General features: G+C 42.6%; 2 long non-coding RNA genes across 2 annotated transcripts in view; both read right to left on the bottom strand.

Moving 5' to 3' along the window:
- LOC311241788 overlaps positions 1–19,828 on the bottom strand; it is a 587,847-nt gene that overhangs the window by 447,975 nt on the left and 120,044 nt on the right. The gene's annotated exons all lie outside the window — the stretch shown is intronic.
- Positions 1–19,828, bottom strand: part of LOC311241787 — a 42,850-nt gene that overhangs the window by 22,841 nt on the left and 181 nt on the right. Inside the window, exons 2-3 of the long non-coding RNA XR_014620575.1 lie at positions 14,479–14,651; positions 11,717–11,894 (exon numbers count right to left, since the gene is read on the bottom strand). This is a non-coding gene — a long non-coding RNA (uncharacterized lncRNA). The remainder of the gene's footprint in view (positions 1–11,716; positions 11,895–14,478; positions 14,652–19,828) is intronic.

The following is a 19,828-nucleotide window of genomic DNA, read 5'->3' as shown; positions in this document are numbered from 1 at the left end:
GCCTACGGCAGCTTAGACGCTCAAAACGCGAACCTAAAACAAAACAAATGTGTGTGTGTGTGTGTGTGTGTGTGTGTGTTTGGCTAAAGTGGATAGAAAACACAGTACTGTGCAAAAGTCTTAGGCACCCAATAGTTTTATATAAATGGTCTTAGATGTAAATAATTTTTTTTTATTAGTGTGTCAGTAGACTACACTTAGTACATTTTCATGGTTTAATAATGCAAACATATGTTGCAGGGACTTATTATAATCATCATATTGGCGTGACTGTATGCAGCAAAGGGTTAAATCAAGCATTTTTAAGTGCTTTAGAGGAAATGTCAAAATATCGCGATATATATCGTGTACCGTGATATGGCAAAAAAATATCGCGATATAATTTAGAGGCCATATCGCCCAGCACTAACCTATTGTACTTTAATTATTTACCGTACTTTTCGAACTATAAGCCGCGGCTTTTTTCCCCATTTTTCGACCCTGCGGCTTATATAGCGGTGCGGCTTATATGTGGACAAAACCCGAAAATCGAAATATTGCTTTTTTTTTACTGCATTGAAATGTTATTTATCTGTTCCCTTATTTGCTAAACTTAATACAACTTGTAAATGAGTTAATGTTATTTGTCCGACAGTATTGTGTCCCAATGGGAGTCATTCTCTGTAGAGGTGGGAACTTAAAGCTCAATATAAGAACGGCCATGCACCACCACTCACAGAATCGAGAAAGAGCAATCAATCTGTCAATCCTTTCCGTGTCCGGGCCGGGTGAGGTTTCCCGTGTTGAGTCAAATTAAGCCGCAGGCTCCACTCCTTACATATGGTAATTAAACATTAAAACACATGCGGCTTATAGGAGGTCGGGGGTCAAGGACTACAGCCCCCTCAGCATCGACGGGGCACCGGTTGAGAGAGTCAACAGCTTTAAGTACCTCGGAGCCTACATATCCGAGGACTTGACATGGACCACACACATTGACAGTGTTGTGAAGAAGGCACGACAACGCCTCTACTTCCTCAGGCGCCTAAGGAAGTTCCACGTCAGTCAGAAGATCCTTAAGAACTTCTACTCATGTACAATAGAGAGCATCTTGACTGGCAACATCACCTCCTGGTTTGGGAATAGCACTGCACAAGACCGAAGCAGACTACAAAGAGTGACACGTTCAGCCGAACGCACAATTGGAGGGGGGCTCCCCACCCTCCAGAACATTTACAACAAGCGTTGCAAGGGCAAGGCTAAGAGAATCATTAAAGACTCCAGTCACCCGAACAACTGCCTCTTTGAACTGCTGCGGTCAGGCAAGCGATACCGGAGTCTCAAGGCGAGCACAGAAAGACTCAGAAGAAGCTTCTATCCCCAGGCCATCAGGCTGCTAAACGAACAATGAACACTACACAACAACAACCACCAAACGCACATAGCACACACATCCACACGCACACACTCACTTTAAACAAACACACTGTAGCACCCACTCCACACACTTTATAGCACACACCCACTTTAAACAAACACACTGTAGCACCCACTCCCCACACTTTATATTTATTGATGAAGGATTGCACTACAACTCGTACACCTTACTGTAAATTGTACCTAAATTGTACCTCATCCCATTTCTGCTTTGCACTATATAGTACTGTACATTAGTACACTGCATAGTATTGTATATTATATGGTAACTCAGAACATTGTACATATGTCTATACCGAACACTGTGACCTCATTTTCTTCTTCTAAATTACATGCTATACTATGTTATTTGTAGTGCTGTCAGGCGATTAAAATTTTTAATCTAATTAATTACAGGTTTTGTAATTAATTAATCTAATTAATTGCATTTTAATCGCATATTTATATTTCATATTCATATAAATATTTAAAATTCAAGGACATTACATTATTGTAGCAGGTGACTGATCAATTAAATACACCAAGAAGAATGCTTTAGAAATCAATTTTATTAAATAAATAAAATAAATAAAATGAAAACATACCTCTCAATAAGGTAACATTTGTTGCTGATACAGCTAACAGTTTACACTAAGCTACAGTATCCTCAAATCAGGGTCTACTGCAGGGTCTACTGCAGGATCTAGTGCAGGGTCTACTACAGGGTCTACTGTATGCATGACATCTATTCCTCAGCTTGTTTACATTGTCTGAGTGTAAGGCTGCCCTCTTCTTTTGGACTATGTGACCTGCAAGTGAAGAATGCTTTAGAAATCAATTCTATTAAATTGAATAAATAAATAAATAAAATGAATGAAAACATACCTCTCAATAAGGTAACATTTGTTGCCGATACAGCCAATAACAGTTTACACTAAGCTACAGTATCCTCAAAAATCAGGGTCTAGTGCAGGGTTTACTACAGGGTCTACTGTATGCATGACATCTATTCCTTGAGCCAATTGCTAAGACAAACAAGCTTCAGCTTGTTTACATTGTCTGTGTGTAAGGCTGCCCTCTTCTTTTGGACTATGTGACCTGCAAGTGAAGAATGCTTTAGAAATCAATTTTATTAAATTGAATAAAATAAAATGAATGAAAACATACCTCTCAATAAGGTAACATTTGTTGCTGATACAGCCAATAACAGTTTACACTAAGCTACAGTATCCTCAAAAATCAAAACAGCCCACAGCAAGCTAGTGTCTGGGGGCATGACTACAGGGTCTAGTACAGCGTCTACTACAGTGTCTGGGGGCATGACTACAGGGTCTAGTACAGTGTCTACTACAGTGTCTGGGGGCATGACTACAGGGTCTAGTACAGTGTCTACTACAGTGTCTGGGGGCATGACTACAGGGTCTACTACAGTGTCTGGGGGCATGACTACAGGGTCTACTACAGTTTCTGGGGGCATGACTACAGGGTCTACTACAGTGTCTGGGGGCATGACTACAGGGTCTAGTACAGTGTCTGGGGGCATGACTACAGGGTCTAGTACAGTGTCTGGGGGCATGACTACAGGGTCTAGGGGCATGACTACAGGGTCTAGTACAGTGTCTACTACAGTGTCTGGGGGCATGACTACAGGGTCTAGTACAGTGTCTACTACAGTGTCTGGGGGCATGACTACAGGGTCTAGTACAGTGTCTACTACAGTGTCTGGGGGCATGACTACAGGGTCTAGTACAGTGTCTACTACAGTGTCTGGGGGCATGACTACAGGGTCTAGTACAGTGTCTGGGGGCATGACTACAGGGTCTACTACAGTGTCTGGGGGCATGACTACAGGGTCTAGTACAGTGTCTGGGGGCATGACTACAGGGTCTAGTACAGTGTCTGGGGGCATGACTACAGGGTCTAGTACAGTGTCTGGGGGCATGACTACAGGGTCTAGTACAGTGTCTGGGGGCATGACTACAGGGTCTAGTACAGTGTCTGGGGGCATGACTACAGGGTCTACTACAGTGTCTGGGGGCATGACTACAGTGTCTACTACAGTGTCTGGGGGCATGACTACAGTGTCTACTACAGTGTCTGGGGGCATGACTACAGTGTCTACTACAGTGTCTGGGGGCATGACTACAGGGTCTAGTACAGTGTCTGGGGGCATGGTCTACTACAGTGTCTGGGGGCATGACTACAGGGTCTGGGGGCATGACTACAGGGTCTAGTACAGTGTCTGGGGGCATGGTCTACTACAGTGTCTGGGGGCATGACTACAGGGTCTACTACAGTGTCTGGGGGCATGACTACAGGGTCTACTACAGTGTCTGGGGGCATGACTACAGGGTCTACTACAGTTTCTGGGGGCATGACTACAGGGTCTACTACAGGGTCTGGGGCATGACTGCAGGGTCTAGTGCAGGGTCTAGTGCAGGGTCTACTGTATGCATGACAAATCTATTCCTTGAGCCAATTGCTAAGACAAACAAGCTTGTTTACATTGTCTGAGAGTAAGGCTGCCCTCTTCTTTTGGACTATGTGACCTGCAAGTGAAAATAGCCTCTCACATGGCACAGAGGTAGCAGGAGTAGCCAGATATTTGCGAGCAAGAGGAGACAGCTGTCCATAGGCTTTTGCGTGAGCTGCCCACCACTCCAGTGGACAGTCATTCATTCCGATGCTGGGCTCAGCTTTGTAGAGGTCTAATTGTCCTGACAGTACCCTGACTTCATCTGAATCAGAGTCTGAAGACAGCAGGAGGAGGGTCCTCTTCGCTGGTGGCTCGTCCTCTGTGGCTTGTGGAGCAGCTTTGTCTGCTTCTGGTCCTGGCAGCATCTCTTTAAGCCAGGTCCACACCTAATAAGAGGGACAATTAATTAGTTGCATAGGACTTTTCATGACAGCCTAAGGACTTAACACTGGTCTTCTCATTCACACACACACCTCATCCCTCTCGTCCTTTGGTACGCTCTTCAAGTCCTTGAATCGCGGGTCGAGGGCTGTAGCCAGCTTCAGCCATCTGTTGTTGAGGGTCGCTTTGCGTGCGTCCAGGTCCTTCGTGAAGCTGGCCTTGAACTTTACCATGTAGCCCGGATCCTCCTCGTTGAGGTCCATGATGCGGTTTAGGTGGCAGAGTGCGGGGAGCACCACAGAGCATGAGACGTAGGTTTCCCCTCCAAGGAGCTCAGTCACATACCTGCAGTGAAACAAGAGAGCGAGAGAGAAAGAGGTGAAGGTGTGTGTATGAGAGGGAGATAGGTGTGTGTATGGGGGAGAGAGGGGGGGTGAGGTGTGTGTATGGGAGAGAGATAGGTGTGTGTATGGGGGAGAGAGGGGGGGGGGTGAGGTGTGTGTATGGGAGAGAGAGGGGTGAGGTGTGTGTATGGGGGAGAGAGGGGGGGGGTGAGGTGTGTGTATGGGAGAGAGATATGTGTGTGTATGGGGGAGAGAGGGGGGGGTGAGGTGTGTGTATGGGAGAGATAGGTGTGTGTATGGGGGAGAGAGGGGGGGGGTGAGGTGTGTGTATGGGAGAGAGATAGGTGTGTGTATGGGGGAGAGAGGGGGGGTGAGGTGTGTGTATGGGAGAGATAGGTGTGTGTATGGGGGAGAGAGGGGGGGGTGAGGTGTGTGTATGGGAGAGAGATAGGTGTGTGTATGGGGGAGATTGGGGGGTGAGGTGTGTGTATGGGAGAGAGAGAGTGGGGTGTGAGGTGTGTGTATGGGGGAGAGAGAGAGAGGAGGGGGGTGTATGGGGGGAGAGAGAGAGGGAGAGACACTTACCTGCAGGGCTCAAGTACAAGCTCCAGCTTCTTCAGTTTGTCACACTCTGTGGGGGTCAGCATGGACAGCTTGTGGTTCTGTTGGGCCAAAGTGGCAGTCACAGCCTCCTGGTTCCTCAGGTACCGTGAGATCATGGCCAGTGTCGAATTCCACCTTCCAATTCAATCAAATAACTATTAGTCCCACTGGGGGTTGTTAATGCAGCATGATGCAATTGTACAGAATACAAAGAAATAAACACACACACACACTAAATTTACCCTAGCATACAACAGGTAGTTAAACAGTCTCACCTTGTGGATACATCTTGTATCATGGGCTCTTTTGCTTGTCCGAGGGCAGTCTGCTGCTGCTGCAGTTCTTCTGTACTGGCAGGGCTGTGCTTGAAGTGGCCTACAATCTTGCGGCACTTTGCCAGGGTGGTGTCAAGGCTTCTGTCCTCAAGGGAGACTGTGATGGTTCTTTGCAGCACGTGTGCAGCACATGGCATGTGCTGGAACGGCATATAGCGCGCTGCTGCTATCATATTACGGGCGGAATCAGTCCCAATAGATGTGACTTTATCTTTTATATTCCACTCCTCTATTACGGTGTTGAACTGTTCAGCACACGCATCGGCGAAATGGCGGCCCACAGTTTTGGTCACCGTTAATGCAAATGATTGCAGTTTCCACTCAGTATCGATCAAGTGCACTGTGACACCCAAATAATTATGATTGCCCACCGACGTCCAGTGATCACCCGTTAGGGCCATTGGGCCAGCCCGTGCCAACACTTCTTCCCTCGCCTCCCTCTCTGTGTCATACATGTTGTGGATCCTTTTCATCACTGTAGCTCTCGAGGGTAGCTTGTAATTTGGGTCAGACGACGCTATTCGAAATGACTCCGCTAAACCCTTATCTTCCACTATAGCTATTGGCCTACAATATTTTGCTATCCACTTCGCGACGCTGTTGGTTAGTTTGTCTGTGGTGGATTTACTCAACCGTTTGCCTAACGGTAATTCTCCAAGAGTGGTTTGACGAAGCGTGCGAGTTGCTCTGGAGCTAACGTTAGCTACACTGGAGCTGCTCGAACAACTTGCCTGGACATGTTTAGCGTTCATGTGATACGTTAGACTAGAGCAGCTTCGGTGATACGCAAATTCTTTTTGACATAAGCTACATATTACAATGGTCTTGTTTACTGTCCCATCTATATTCTTTTTGAAATTGAACTTGCCATTCATAGGTCCCAGGAGTATCGCCTCGGGTGATGCTGACATCTTGTTCCAGCTGAGCTAATTCCTTTGTGTGTTTGTTTTGTTTGATAGACGACGCATGTGTGAAGTGACGATCAAGTAGGCTACGGGTCATTCAATGGGCCAAGTTTAATACGCCCAACTCAAGCGTGGATTTCAAAATAAAAGCGCACCGATTTGCCACTTGTCTAAAGTAAATATAGGTCGGCTGTAATTAATTTTGCGTCAATTTTCATAACGCGATAATTTGCTGTGTAATTAATTAATCTAATTAACGCGATAAACTGACAGCCCTAGTTATTTGATACTATCTTGTCTAGCACAGTCTCTGGAGCGTAACAGTAAGAAGCATTTTGTATGAAAGTATTCTGTACTTCTGTATGACAACTATTAAAGAAACTAAAATATATGAACACATCATTCAATTTAGCTGCTGCGGCTTATAGTCAGGTGCGGCTTATAGTGCGAAAAGTACGGTAAATCCTCTCTCTTAAAACATACTGGGTTATCACTTAACCCAATTCGTTTTTTTAAATATTGAAAATAGAATGAAGTTGCCATATTTCAGGTTCCAAATCAGACATAATCCTCAGTGGGACTTTATGAATGTATTGATTTGATTTATTCCATGGTAAGCTACAAAACAAAAAAAAAGCTAATTTTTTTTTTTTTTTTTTTTTTTGCAGTCAGGCCACTGAACTTAGAAGCAGGCCAGGCCAGTGTTTCTGGTTGCGGCGGCGCGACAGTTAGATAATCTAAGTGGGGAACAACCAGGAGATCAATGTGACACAGAGTAATGCAGTCTAAACAGTCATAAATCTTTAATTCAACTTCAGCCCTGATCATAACCAAAATGTCAGATAAAAAATGAAATACTCCCACGTTTCTGAAAAGAGCTGGTGTTAAATCTGACATTACAAAAAATCCATCAAAATATGTGTTGCTGCTAATCATTGACACATGCCTAGCCTGTAATAATCCCCCCCAGAAAAATGTACTTTGCATTTGATATATTGAAAATATTTAACTTTGTGTTTTTTTTAACAATAATTTGTGATGCCATCACACAAACTGGCATTTAAAGGGTAAAATTTCAAAAATTCCTGCACCAGAATGCAGGAAATTAAGGTTTTGTAACCAAATAATTGTGTGTGTGTGAGTGTGAGAGAGAGAATGACAGACAATTGCTTGCTGTGTGAGAGAGAGAGAGAGAGAGAGAGAGAGAGAGAGAGAGAGAGAGAGAGAGAGAGATAGAATTAAGTACATTTGCTGAAATACAGTTGTTCTTAATTTTCTCACTTGCTATGTGAGAATGTTAGTTATTATGTTCTCAATGCCCCTTGCATTGTATGAGTTGTATGGAAGCGTTTGCTAGTTCTAGTGCTAACCCTTTGTACATTGTGGCTGTGTCTGACAAAAGTTAACAATAAATAATGGTATTAGGAATACATTTGCCTCCTGCGTGAACTGTGCATAGCTGAATAGACTGTATTTTAACGCCGGTCATAAGGTGGTACTTGGAGAGCCAGCTACGTTCTCAGGTGGTACTTGGTGTAAAAAGTTTGAGAACCACTGGCTTAGAGGTTACAGATTATACTGTTAAAAGTGAATCTGCTACAAGATTGGTATTGAAAACTGGTCAACTTTAGTTAAAATACTGGGCAGTTGCCTGCAATGTCATTGTGGTAGTATCTTTCATTGTACAAATAAACTATTGAGTCTCAGAATAAAAATGAAATCAAAGAGACTAGTGCTCAAGTTTAACATGGGAAACAAGAATCAACATTGTATTATTGACCATCAGCTGGTGACTGAAACTGTGATTCTTGGATTATGCCACCAGATTACAAACACATTTGTCAGGTCAGGATATTGTTTTAGAGATGTGATTTCAAGATTTGCAAAACATCAAATGTTGATGGTGTATTTTATATTGGTTAATGTAATTCACAATATATTTCAAAATATATTTCTAATAGAGCTGGGCCGTTAACGGCGTTAACGTGCTGCGTTAACGCGAGACTAGTATCGCGCGATAATATAATTGACGCCATTAATCTAAAAAAAATCTAAAATAAATAAAAATTACTTTTTCTTTTTTTAACCTTCATTTACCCAGGATAGGTTCGGTGAGCACAGATGTTCTTTTTCAGGAACGCCCTGCTTCACATTCACACAGTTCCATTCACACCTGGGAGCTGCCCAGTACAACCACAGTTGACACCATTGGCCACTGAGCAACTCCACTGGAGCAGTTGGGGCTCAAGGGCACTTCAGCGGTTGGTGTTCCTGCCGGTCCCGGGGATTGAACCGGCAACCTTCCGGTCACAAACCCGCTTCTCTAACCTTTAGGCCACCGCTGCCCCACGGACTGAACTGAATTGAGTGACCCGACTGGTTTATGGGAGTTTAACACACATGCTGGACTGAAAATGAATTGTTTGTTTTATGAAATGTTTGCTTATGATTTGAATTGGATCCAATACATGGACATTTTGATTTTGAATTGAGCATGACTCTTGAGTGGTTTTTGAATTTATGAAAAGGTAATTGATTGTTACATTTTAGCAAACTAACCTATGATTTAGCTTGCTCAGTAGTCTAGGCCTACTATTAATTAAATTATTTGTCTACCTTTAGGTGGTACAGTCTTATGCCGGAGCTATAGGCCTAATTAACCAATTAAAAAGGTAATTTGATTTGCATTAGCAGGGTTTGGCCCTGTCTGGCACCCAACGGGACAAATATTATAGGCACTATAAGTAGACACCGCTACATAAAACAAGCTGGTCTGCCTAAGTGACTGGTGGAAGAAGGAGAAATAGAGATTGGACTGATTGAGTCAAGCCATGTCACATAGTTCAAGTTTGAAATGCTTCTTTCTGTTTTGCTCCTGAGAGTGTGCTAGATACTGTACTGTTCTGTACTGGTAATATTATTTATTTGTGTTAACTTCTGAATAAAACAACTTATTAAACACAAGTACATCTTATTGAACATTATTTTGATATTTCATTACCAATTATCATAGCAAAACAGCTTTTTCAAACAGTCTGTAATGCATTTTGGAAACGGGAGATGGGCTCATGGTGTAATGGGCCACCTGGCCTGAGAAACGTAAGGAGGAAAGAAAAAGAAAGGACTTACTTCTGGTCATTATTTGGGTAGAACACACATATTTTGAATGCCTTCGGCAGATTTTAATTTTTTTTTGAGCCATTTTAATCTAGATTAACACTTTGATCGCCATGGTTAAAATTCATAATTTACCATCCCTCGCCATCTCTATTTGTCTATGGAGAAGTTCCCCTTCTTTGCAGGGCTATAACTTTTTAAATTGTATTGCTAAATTGACATTATCATGGCCCATTCAAGGTCCTATATGTATTGTTCAGGGTGTATCAATGTTATACTTTTTCATTCACATATTCATACTAAAATACGGTCTAAAGTATAAGTATGTTTTTATCGTTTTCTGCAGCTTTCTTCAGAACGTGATTTATAGCCCTAAATGCATTATATGCATGATGAAATACAGTTTGATAGCGATCTGTGCCAGATAATAAATTTCAACTGGAGGTACTTCTAGAAGTTACTACGTATCATCTGATGATGACCGGATGGGCGGGGGGGTCGTTTATAATTCCGTGGGCAGCGTTAGATGATTCATCCAGTGTGGGTCATATGATCATCATAGCAGTTTATATGAAACACGTTAGAATATAACGCTGCAACTCACCGTGGCTTCCTCGCGCCGCTGGCAGATGAGCGTGGAACAGAATTTTTTCTATTATGGGATGGAGAAATGCCAGATCCATTTCCAGGTTGTATAATAGTATATACGTCCAAATCATGTTGTTTTTTCGAGTTATTTGCACCGATCGATGTTCACTGTGTCAAGACGGAGTCTCTCTAACGATAGCGAGTGCCCGGACGACATATGGATGAGCACTTCCGGTTCGACGAGTCATTTCCTGTTGGCGATCTGCCGATCGGCCACCAGATGGCGCTCTTGAACCGCTAGAGAGTTGAGTGGAGCTTTGCAGTATATCTCAGGGCCCCGGAGGGGAAATATGATTTCGATCACAGATTTTTGAAATATTGATATCAAAGACGAGTTACGGCGTCTTCGGCAGAATGAGCATGGCTAGGAATGACGTCTAAACACGTCATCGGCGATTAAAGTGTTAAATCCAGGATTGCAGATCGATTAATCTAGATTAAAAAATGTATCTATGCCCACCTCTAATTTCTAATGACTCTGCACCCCAGTGCCCCTCCCTTCCTACCCCAAACCATTTAGACATGAAACTATACAGTGACAATGGAAATACCAGAGCCAATGGCCCAGTCATAGTAATAAGCATTTGTATAGCAAGTGAGATACAGTGGCCACATCCACCTCATGATAGATTTGCAATTGGAAAGTAAATATGATGAGACTGAAGTACCCTATAAACATGTACATAGCAGGGAACAATTAGGGTACTAAGGCTGAATGGGGGTAGTTAGTGTGACCAATACAGTAGCATTATAGCATTATTCATGCTGAATACCTCTGATAGGCCTCCCATCTTCAATGTCTGGTATTCTGCTATATATCCATAGAACCCACGCCTTATTTCTTACTTATCAATGATGATGTTGAATCAGTATAGTGAGTTATTTCTTTCTCGTTTCTCATGTCAATGGGGTCAAGCTACTTTCGATACAAGCTGACTGAAGACCACTGAAACATATTCCACGGTGTACCCAAAGTAGATTTCTGTGAGCTTAAGTCAGCCTGTACAGACAGGAACTTGACCCCATTGAATTTACATAGTTTTTTGGCTAACTAGCCAGAGCTACAATGAGAAACTGTAGGATTTGTGCTAAGAAAGGACTCTACTCTGGTGTTTCTCCAGACCTCTCTTGACAGAGCCTGATGTGTGGCCAGACAATAACAACCCCTTCAACTCCCATTCAATTCTAACCCACACATCTGAGAAAAGTGCATTACCAAGCAGGGCTCTTTTGCCTAGAGGTAGCTGTTTACAACATTACAGATACTTCTAAAAGTGAATCTGCTACAAGATTGTTATTAAAATCTGGTCAACGTTAGGTAAAATACTGGGCAGTTGCCTGCAATGTCATTGTGGTGGTATCTGACTGTCGTTGTACAAATACACTTACATTTAATGAAGACAAATAAACAACAGACATTCAGGCATGTTTAAATTGGTTTTCTTGGAAATACAGAAAATAAGAGAGGCTCTGCAATGCCACGAAAACAATCTAATACATAATTGTACTTACAGATGGTGTCCACAGTCTGATCTGTCTTCAGAAGCAGGTTTTGATCCAGATGGTTTCCAGTAGAAAGTCTTGGTCCAGTAGACAATGTGTTCTGCCACAGAAAGGCGTTCAAGTCAACCAGCAGACTATCCCGTCTTTATGGTTGAATGAGTACTTCAGTCTGGAAAACAGCCCTGTTCTTATACCAGAGAGACAAGAGTTGAGCATTTAGCTGCTTGGAACTGATTGGCTAATCAGAACAACAATAGACACCTCCTCCATCAAACTGATATTTCCCCTCTGATCATCTTGGAAGACATCACTTTGTACAATCACTATGTATCTGTACAGTATCTGCACTTGCATATTTTTTTATTTTATTGTACTTTAATTATTTAAATCCCCTCTCTCTTAAAACATACTGGGTTATCACTTAACCCAATTCGTTTTTTTAAATATTGAAAATAGAATGAAGTTGCCATATTTCAGGTTCCAAATCAGACATAATCCTCAGTGGGACTTTTAATTATGTGTCTTTATGAATGTATTGATTTTATTTATTCCATGGTATTTGTTAAACATTGAGTCTCAGAATAAAATGAAATCAAAGAGACTAGTGCTCAAGTTTAACAGGGGAAACAAGAATCAACATTGTATTATTGACCATCAGCTGGTGACTGAAACTGTGATTCTTGGATTATGCCACCAGATTACAAAAACAATTGTCAGGTCAGGATATTGTTTTACAGCTGTGATTTCAAGATTTGCAAAACATAAAATGTTGACATGGCGTATTTTATATTGGTTAATGTAATTCACAATACATTTCAAAATATATTTCTAATGACTCTGCACCCCAGTGCCCCTCCCTTCCTACCCCAAACCATTTAGACATGAAACTATACAGTGACAATGGAAATACCAGAGCCAATGGCCCAGTCATAGTAATAAGCATTTGTATAGCAAGTGAGATACAGTGGCCACATCCACCTCATGATAGATTTGCAATTGAAAAGTAAATATGATGAGCCTGAAGTACCCTATAAACATGTACATAGCAGGGAACAATTATGGTACTAAGGCTGAATGGGGGTAGTTAGTGTGACCAATACAGTAGCATTATAGCATTATTCATGCTGAATACCTCCGATAGGCCTCCCATCTTCAATGTCTGGTATTCTGCTATATATCCATTAGGGATGCACCGAATATTCGGCCGCCGATAACTATCGGCCGAAAATTGTCAAAAAGGCTCTTTCGGCTTTCGGCCGAAAGGGTTTTAGCACCGAAAATATATCGCAGAATGTCAAAGAACAGGGTTACGTAACGTTCATAACCTAAAGTGTTGTTGTGATGACGTAATCAAAACGCGCAACGTGTACCGTGAGCTGTTTGGCAGCTCTTCCTGCATTCTGCAGCCTGTGATAACTAACTCCTCTTGGGAGTTGCGCTGTTTCTATAAACTATGCGAGCAACGCATCCAATAAATGCGTCTTTAACATGCTTTATATCCTCGCCATTACTATATGCCCGTCGCGGTTAAACGTTAGCGTTAAGCTAGCTAACGCTTCCATTCCTCTTTGACCAGTCTCTCGTAAGCTACGTCATCCCCCGCTAAGAGTCATGGGAGATGTAGTAAATACAACAGTCCTGTGTGTGTGTCTTTATGCAGATCGTTATGCAGTTTTAAAGCACCTTGGCTTTGTTCTGAATGCACTTTGTTGTAGTTATCCTACAGAGAAAATAAAATGCACTTGACTTTAATGCACATTTTGTTGTATGCAAAGAGAAAATGTTTAAATTGTACAATCTTTCAGCAGTCAGTCTGGAATTAATGTATGCATTCAAAAGTGCTGAATAAATTTTTTATGGGCCCATAATAGTGATTATTAATATTATTTAAGTAAAGTTTTGCCATAATCATGTATTTTGCCATAATCGGGTAGCAAAAAAATAAATAAAAAAAAATATATTTTATATATATTTATATTAATCATTTTCGGCCTTTCGGCATTCGGCCAACTGTTTTCTATTTTCGGTATCGGTTTTGGCCAAGAATTTCCAATTCGGTGCATCCCTAATATCCATAGAACCCACGCCTTATTTCTTACTTATCAATGATGATGTTGAATCAGTATAGTGAGTTATTTCTTTCTTGTTTCTCATGTCAATGGGGTCAAGCTACTTTCGATACAAGCTGACTGAAGACCACTGAAACATATTCCACAGTGTACCCAAAGTAGATTTCTGTGAGCTTAAGTCAGCCTGTACAGACAGGAACTTGACCCCATTGAATTTACATTGTTTTTTGGCTAACTAGCCAGAGCTACAATGAGAAACTGTAGGATTTGTGCTAAGAAAGGACTCTACTCTGGTGTTTCTCCAGACCTCTCTTGACAGAGCGTGAGGTGTGGCCAGATAATAACAACCCCTTCAACTTCCATTCAATTCTAACCCACACACCTGAGAAAAGTGCATTACCAAGCAGGGCTCTTTTGCCTAGAGGTAGCTGTTTACAACATTACAGATACTTCTAAAAGTGAATCTGCTACAAGATTGTTATTCAAATCTGGTCAACGTTAGGTAAAATACTGGGCAGTTGCCTGCAATGTCATTGTGGTGGTATCTGACTGTCGTTGTACAAATACACTTACATTTAATGAAGACAAATAAACAACAGACATTCAGGCATGTTTAAATTGGTTTTCTTGGAAACACAGAAAATAAGAGAGGCTCTGGAATGCCACGAAAACATCAACAATCTAATAAATAATTGTACTTACAGATGGTGTCCACAGTCTGATCTGTCTTCAGAAGCAGGTTTTGATCCAGATGGTTTCCAGTAGAAAGTCTTGGTCCAGTAGACAATGTGTTCTGCCACAGAGAGGCGTTCAAGTCAACCAGCAGACTATCCCGTCTTTATGGTTGAATGAGTACTTCAGTCTGGAAAACAGCCCTGTTTTTATACCAGAGAGACAAGAGTTGAGCATTTAGCTGCTTGGAACTGATTGGCCAATCAGAACAACAATAAACACCTCAAACTGATATTTCCCCTCTGATCATCTTGGAAGACATCACTTTGTACAATCACTATGTATCTGTGCAGTATCTGCACTTGCATATTTTTATTTGATTGTACTTTAATTATTTAAATCCCCTCTCTCTTAAAACATACTGGGTTATCACTTAACCCAATTAGTTTTTTAAATATTGAAAATAGAATGAAGTTGCCATATTTCAGGTTCCAAATCAGACAATCCTCAGTGGGACTTTTAATTATGTGTCTTTATGAATGTATTGATTTTATTTATTCCATGGTATTTGTTAAACATTGAGTCTCAGAATAAAATGAAATCAAAGAGACTAGTGCTCAAGTTTAACAGGGGAAACAAGAATCAACATTGTATTATTGACCATCAGCTGGTGACTGAAACTGTGATTATTGGATTATGCCACCAGATTACAAAAACAATTGTCAGGTCAGGATATTGTTTTACAGATGTGATTTCAAGATTTGCAAAACATAAAATGTTGACATGGCATATTTTATATTGGTTAATGTAATTCACAATACATTTCAAAATATATTTCTAATGACTCTGCACCCCAGTGCCCCTCCCTTCCTACCCCAAACCATTTAGACATGAAACTATACAGTGACAATAGAAATACCAGAGCCAATGGCCCAGTCATAGTAATAAGCATTTGTATAGCAAGTGAGATACAGTGGCCACATCCACCTCATGATAGATTTGCAATTGAAAAGTAAATATGATGAGCCTGAAGTACCCTATAAACATGTACATGTAAAAAAAACACTAAAATGGCGCAGCAACGAACGGCTGCCTCTCTGATCGCTCCGTCGAGACTGTGCTTTCTTTTGTTAATTTTTATAGTATTAAGAGTTTTATTTGCACCTACTGTTGGTGCATTATATGTGTATGACCGTCAGTCAATCATTGACATTGGATTAAAGAAAACGTACCGATTGGATTGCTCTCTGGATCGGATTGCTGAACAACAACAATGGCCAGCGGAGATCCTTTGTTGTGGCCGTGGCCAAAGCCAGGAGACGCCGCGACGAAGAGGGAAGAGAGCCGGGTCCGGAACAGACTGAGGTCCAAACGACACAGAACCACATTGCCCAGCATATTGTTGGCCAATGTGCAATCGATAGGAAATAAACTGGACGACATCAGAGCACGGATCCAATTCCAGAGGGACATTCGGGATTGTAACGTCCTCTGTTTCACAGAAACTTGGCTGAGTCCAGATGTCCCGAATCACGCAATAGAACCGGCAGACCACTTCTTCGTTCTCCGCAAGGACCGGACGGCAGAAGAGTCACTAAAGAAGAAAGGAGGCGGCATTGCCTTCATGATAAACAAGGAGTGGTGCGATTTAGGCAACGCAAAGGAACTGTCTAACCACTGCTCCCCAGACCTGGAGTTTATCACGATAAAATGTCGACCCTTCTTCCTCCCAAGAGAGTTAACGTCCATCATCCTCATCGGAGTGTACATTCCACCACACGCGAACACTGGGGTCGCACTTTCAAAACTTCACAACGAGGTAAACAAACAGATAGCTAGCGTTGACGCTGCCATTGTGGTTCTGGGTGATTTCAACAGCGCGCGTCTTAAAAAGGTGTTGCCGAATTTCTATCAGCATGTGACCTGTCCCACCAGAGGCGAGAACATATTAGACCATGTATACTCGCAATTTAAGAATGGGTACAAGTCACAGGCTCTTAGTCCATTCGGTAAGTCCGATCACGCCGCCATATTCCTTTTGCCAAAGTATAAACAAAGTCTCAAGCGAACGCCGGTGGTCTCGCGAGAGGTTAAGCGTTGGGCCGTGACGTCAGAGGAGTCACTCCAAGCTGCACTTGAATGCACAGACTGGAGTGTATTCCGTGATAACACAGCCAATATTAACGAATACACTGAAACGGTGCTTGACTATGTCTGTACTCTGGTAGAAGAAACAATCCCCTCCACCACAATTAAAATCTACCCAAATCAAAAGCCCTGGGTAGACAAATCCATCCGTGAGGCTCTGAAAGTGCGCACATCAGCATACAACACCGGGCTGGAGACAGGCAACATGGAAGAACACAAGATGGCAAGATACAATGTCAGGAGAGCAGTAATAGAGGCAAAACGGCGTTACAGGGATAAAGTTGAACTTCAGTTTGAACAGGCTGACTCTAGAGGCATGTGGCAGGGCCTCAGAACAATGACAGATTACAAAGGCACCTCCCTCAAACTGAACAGTGACATCTCCTTAGCAAATGATCTCAATTCCTTCTATGCGAGGTTTGAGGCTGTGAATAAAAACACCAGCCTACAAACCACGGCAATGGGGGGGGGGGGGGGGGGGGGTCTGCTGATGGAGACTCAGTGTTCAGGGTAACAGAGCATGAGGTGAGACGGATCTTTAAAAAAGTGAATATCAGGAAGGCAGCAGGACCGGACGGCATCCCCGGCCGCGTCCTAAAAGTCTGTGCCGACCAACTGGCCCCGGTATTCACTGACATCTTCAACCTGTCCTTGGAACAGGCTGTCATCCCCACCTGTCTGAAGAAGTCCACCATCATCCCTGTACCCAAAAAATCTACGCCCGCTTGCCTCAACGACTACCGCCCTGTAGCCCTCACCTCCATAGCCATGAAGTGCTTTGAGAAGCTAGTGAAGGGCTACATCTGTTCCTCCCTCCCCATCAACCTGGACCCTCTGCAATTTGCATATCGCCCCAACAGGTCCACGGAGGACGCCATAGCCCATGTGCTGCACACAGCAGCATCACACCTGGACAAGAGGCAGGGGAACTATGTGAGAATGCTGTTCATCGACTACAGCTCAGCATTCAATACCATAGTCCCCTCCAAACTCATAGCCAAGCTCAGGGACCTGGGCTTGAACTATGACCTCTGCCAGTGGGTCTTGGACTTCCTGACGGGCAGACCCCAGGTGGTAAGAGCAGGCAACTGCACCTCCTCATCCATCACGCTCAACATAGGGGCCCCCCAGGGCTGTGTTCTGAGCCCCCTCCTCTACTCCCTGTACACACATGACTGCGTAGCACAGCGGAACAACAACACCATCATCAAATTTGCTGATGACACAGTAGTGGTGGGCCTAATCTCTGCCAACGACGAAAGGGCCTACCTGGAAGAGGTAGAGAACCTGTCACAGTGGTGTCAGGAGAACTGCCTCTCCCTGAACGTCAGCAAAACAAAAGAGATGATTGTGGACTTCAGGAGGTCGGGGGTCAAGGACTACAGCCCCCTCAGCATCGACGGGGCACCGGTTGAGAGAGTGAACAGTTTCAAGTACCTCGGAGCCCACATATCCGAGGATTTGACATGGACCACACACATTGACAGTGTTGTGAAGAAGGCACGACAACGCCTCTACTTCCTCAGGCGCCTAAGGAAGTTCCAAGTCAGTCAGAAGATCCTTAGGAACTTCTACTCATGTACAATAGAGAGCATCCTGACTGGCAACATCACCTCCTGGTTTGGGAATAGCACTGCACAAGACCGTAGCAGACTACAAAGAGTGACACGTTCAGCCGAACGCACAATTGGAGGGGGGCTTCCCACCCTCCAGAACATTTACAACAAGCGGTGCAAGGGGAAGGCTAAGAGAATTATTAAGGACTCGAGCCACCCGAACAACTGCCTCTTTGAACTGCTGCGGTCAGGCAAGCGATACCGGAGTCTTAAGGCGAGCACAGAAAGACTCAGAAGAAGCTTCTATCCCCAGGCCATCAGGCTGCTAAACGAACAATAAACACTATGCAACAACCATCAAATGCACACAGCACACACACCCACATGCACACACTCACTTAAACAAACAACACACTGCAGCACCCACTCTCCACACTTTAGACCACACAAACACTTTATATTTATTGATAAAGGATTTGCACTACAACTCGTACACCTACTGTAAATTGTACCTAAATTGCACCTCATCCTATTTCTGCCTTGCACTATATAGTATTGTATATTAGTACACTACACAGTATTGTATATTATATGGTAACTCAGTTACGTCTATTCTGCATCGAACATTGTACATATGTCTATACTGAACACTGTGACCTCATTTTTTTTACTTCTAATTTACATGCTATACTATGTTATTTTATTTCATACTTATCTTGTCTTGCAGTCTCTGGAGCGTAACAGTAAGAAGCATTTTGTATAAAAGTATTCTGTACTTCTGTATGACAACTATTAAAGAAACTTGAAACTTGAACTACATAGCAGGGAACAATTATGGTACTAAGGCTGAATGGGGGTAGTTAGTGTGACCAATACAGTAGCATTATAGCATTATTCATGCTGAATACCTCTGATAGGCCTCCCATCTTCAATGTCTGGTATTCTGCTATATATCCATAGAACCCACGCCTTATTTCTTACTTATCAATGATGATGTTGAATCAGTATAGTGAGTTATTTCTTTCTCGTTTCTCATGTCAATGGGGTCAAGCTACTTTCGATACAAGCTGACTGAAGACCACTGAAACATATTCCACAGTGTAAGTAGATTTCTGTGAGCTTAAGTCAGCCTGTACAGACAGGAACTTGACCCCATTGAATTTACATAGTTTTTTGGCTAACTAACCAGAGCTACAATGAGAAACTGTAGGATTTGTGCTAAGAAAGGACTCTAAGCAATGATGCTTATCTGGTTAAATAAAGGATTTGATTGATTGATTACTCTGGTGTTTCTCCAGACCTCTCTTGACAGAGCCTGAGGTGTGGCCAGACAATAACAACCCCTTCAACTCCCATTCAATTCTAACCCACACATCTGAGAAAAGTACATTACCAAGCAGGGCTCTTTTGCCTAGAGGTAGCCATTTTTACAACATTACAGATACTTCTAAAAGTGAATCTGCTACAAGATTGTTATTAAAATCTGGTCAACGTTAGGTAAAATACTGGGCAGTTGCCTGCAATGTCATTGTGGTGGTATCTGACTGTCGTTGTACAAATACACTTACATTTAATGAAGACAAATAAACAACAGACATTCAGGCATGTTTAAATTGGTTTTCTTGGAAACACAGAAAATAAGAGAGGCTCTGCAATGCCACGAAAACAATCTAATA

Source organism: Notolepis coatsorum (genome assembly GCF_963971535.1).
Source record: "Notolepis coatsorum genome assembly, chromosome: 15".
Taxonomy (NCBI): domain Eukaryota; kingdom Metazoa; phylum Chordata; class Actinopteri; order Aulopiformes; family Paralepididae; genus Notolepis; species Notolepis coatsorum.
Note: the sequence above shows the minus strand (reverse complement) of the source record. Positions and strands in the feature narration are given on the sequence as shown.